This window comes from Octodon degus, unplaced genomic scaffold (assembly GCF_000260255.1).
Source record: "Octodon degus isolate 3935 unplaced genomic scaffold, OctDeg1.0 scaffold00028, whole genome shotgun sequence".
Classification (NCBI taxonomy): Eukaryota; Metazoa; Chordata; class Mammalia; order Rodentia; family Octodontidae; genus Octodon; species Octodon degus.
Window position 1 is genome coordinate 14978406 of NW_004524604.1, and position 3462 is coordinate 14981867.

The following is a 3462-nucleotide window of genomic DNA, read 5'->3' on the forward strand; positions in this document are numbered from 1 at the left end:
AACAAACTTCTTCTGTTTTCTGATAGTGGACACGCATCTTAAGACATTGGTGCAATGACAACAAAATATTGCCAATGGGATAATTTATAAAGACCATAAATTTCAGTGTACATATGGTACTTGATGTAATACCAAGTATTCAGGAGACTGATGCAGGAGCATTTCAAGTCATAGACTAACCTGGGCAATTTAGTGAGTCTTTGTCTTAGAAATAAAAGAGCTGAGGACATGGCTCAGTGGTAAGGCACTTGCCTAGCATGCCCGTGGCCTGTGGTAGTATCCCAGCAGTGGAGAGGAGGATGGCTTGGGAGTCAGAGAGAGATAAAGACAGAGACAGGAAGGGGGGTGAGAGAAAGGCATTGACATTTTTTTTGCACTTCTGAAGCCTGGGAAGTCCAAGACTACAATGCTTGCATGTCTAGTTATCTGAAGAGGGTTCTTTTTGTCTCTAAGATATACTGGATGTCCTCAAATGGCAGAAGAGGTGAAAGAGTGCTGTCCATTGAGCTTGTTTTATACATCTTTATTCCATCCATGAGGTGTCAACTGAAGTACTTGAAAGGCCCCAACACTGATGCATTAGAGAGTAAATTTCCAGCACATGAACTTGGGAAGACAAAGTCAAAAGAGCGACATATGAAATATGTATTTCCATACCTCATCTCCATGTTAGAGCATGAGGACTCAGGGTTTTCTATTTTGTGTGCTGTAGGCTATGGATCTATGGTAAAAAGCCTTGTAGAATATAGTGGGGCTGCTGCTGTAAAGTGGCTTCTACCAGGCTTTACCCTGCTTAACTTGAGGGGGTCTCATTGCCTGTGAGCTAATGTCCTGGGACATCAGAGCATTGCTTTATCTTAGTGCAGATCTAAGCCCGGCTGTCATGGGATGTCCAGGCCAGGTGATCCACTTGCCAGCTCCACCCTTCTGCGTTGGCCATGCTATGTCCCTAAAGCGTACCTGTTCATACACTAAGAGAGAATTTATAAATACAATTTTATTAAGATTAGTTTAGATTGTTAACAGAAATCATTTTTTTCATTGTGAATTGGAGTATGGTATTTAGAGTAATTATTTGATTTTTAATGTATTTGGTACAGGGTCTCACTGTGCATCTTAGACTCATAGTGATCCTGCTGTTTTCCCCACCACTGGATTACAGGAGTACACCACCACACCCGGTCTTGTTCCCCAGCTCAGCGGGCCCAGGGATGGGGGTGGGGCTGGCACTGCATGTGGTCCTGGGAATTGATCCCAGGTCCCTGCACTTGCCTAAGCAGGCACTTAGTCTGCTGGGCTACCTCACCAGCAATTTACTGTACTGTTTTTAACTATTTCAATCTTTCATTTTCTTGGCTTAGAGTCCAAACACTGCTGAATTGTGTAAAAATTAATATGAAATATAAAGTGTCTTGTTTTAAGCTATGTTAAGATAAATATAAGCAAAAATTTTACTGGATAATTTGTTACAAAAATGAAATATTTTAAATCTTAGATTTCCAGAAAATTACTGAAATTTGAATATATTTTATGTTCTCTAAATACATAGTTTCGGTTCTTTCAGTTTGCCACGTAACAATTATAATTTGAATTTTCAGTGTTATGACTTAGGATTCTTCTTTTCACAAAATTGAATTTGACAGCATCTAAATGTGTTTATACCTAAAATACACTTAATGAGTGCATTAATATGGAATAATTAGCACTCAGAAGTCTCCATCAAAATGTAAAACTTAATTACGATCATTATTTAGCAAAGTTAGGTCATACTTATTAAAATGAATAACCAAAATGCTAATTAAAGTTTTAAAAGTTTGAATATAGTTGAAAATATAACTACTCTACTTCACTCAAATTGTACTTAACATAAATTGTTCATCTTTGGTGCTTTACTTGAACAAAAGCTCTGAATAAATTTTATATTATCAAAAAGCCTGTCCAGGTTTTTTTTTATTTTTTATTTTTTGTTTAAAGCATGTAAATAAAATGAACTTGGCTTTAAATATACCTTGAACAATCAATAATGTCAAATTAATAAATTTTTAATTTTAGCTTTTGGTACTGTTTTTCATCTCTTATTTTTATAGGACCACAATTAGTATCTTTCAACTATTTGCTAATTTGCTATGGTGGATTGAGAGCTGGTGGTCAACCTGTAATAGCCAGCTGAATTGAATCTGTGTGGTGTTGGGTGTGGAAGGCCTGCCTGAGGGTTGTTGCCAACAGTATTAAAAAAATAAAATAAAAAAGGGAGAGGGAGAGGTGGTGCTGTTGCTTGTCCTGGAGAAGCTCGTCATGCTGGTTCTCCTGATATGAACTTTGTTGCTCTCATCACTGGAGGAACTCAAGACCTCACTGTTGCTGAGGATGGCTGTGGTACTTTGTGGGGGAGCTCTGGTTCTTTGAACATACCTTTCTGGCTCCAGAGGGGAAGATAGTATACTGTTAATTCTCCTGGAGAAGCTTGCAGTGCTGGGTTGCCTGGTAGTAACTTAGCTGTTCTCAGCTCCTCTGGAGGACCTCAGGACCTTGCTGTTGCTGAGGATGACTGTGCTATGATTTGGGTGAGCTCTGGTCCTTACTTTGTTGCTTCCTGGCTCCAGTGAAGATCCCTCAGGTTACTGGCGCAGATCTTTCCTCCTTCAGGCCCAGACTTTTTAGCTTCCACCACTGACCTTTTGGCCCTCCCAAACAGGTCCATAAGGCAGGGCAGCATGGACATTCTTGTGGGCTCTAGGTCTTCAGCTGCACTCATGCCAGACATTGCCTTCGGGTCCAGGTCCTCAGCTAGATTCTCTGGGTCTCTGCTGTGTGGACAGCTTTCCTGCTCTCTTTTGCACTTGGCTCTTTGGGTCAATATTATAAAATAATTAAATAAATTATGGGCCTTGTGTTAAATTATTTCTCTTGCAAACTGACTACACATGTCCTAAAAGCAGCCACAATTTTAATCAAGTTAGAAGTCAAATTGGTGCCTGTTATTTTGTGCTGACCAATTTCGTAGCCATTTCATGTTCTTAACAGGTTAATTTTCATATTTTGCTATTATGTTTATTGTTAAATTCTACAAATTTAATCTTTCTTGTTTAGTAAATATAGTGATCATTTTAAATGTGAAGAAAAAGAGACAGAGAAGAGTAAAGCATTTTCCTGTGAGTAAAGGAATTTGTTTTAATTATGGATTTTTCTGACATTCAATCCATTGTCAATTGATGACCTTTCATGGCATATTGCTTTGTATGAAGCACTGAAAATTGTGATTTTCCCATCTTAAAAGGATCTTTTCAGCTTTATGTACATAAAATAGTCTCTTATGTACATTAAGTCTGTTCTAAATGGGTGGATGAATCAGGCAATTTTTTAACAGACCTAAGAGGTGAGCAATTTTGACTACATCAAAAGCGCTGTGTCAGATAACATGATTACAAACATCATAGCTACCTACAGTGGAAATCCAATGAG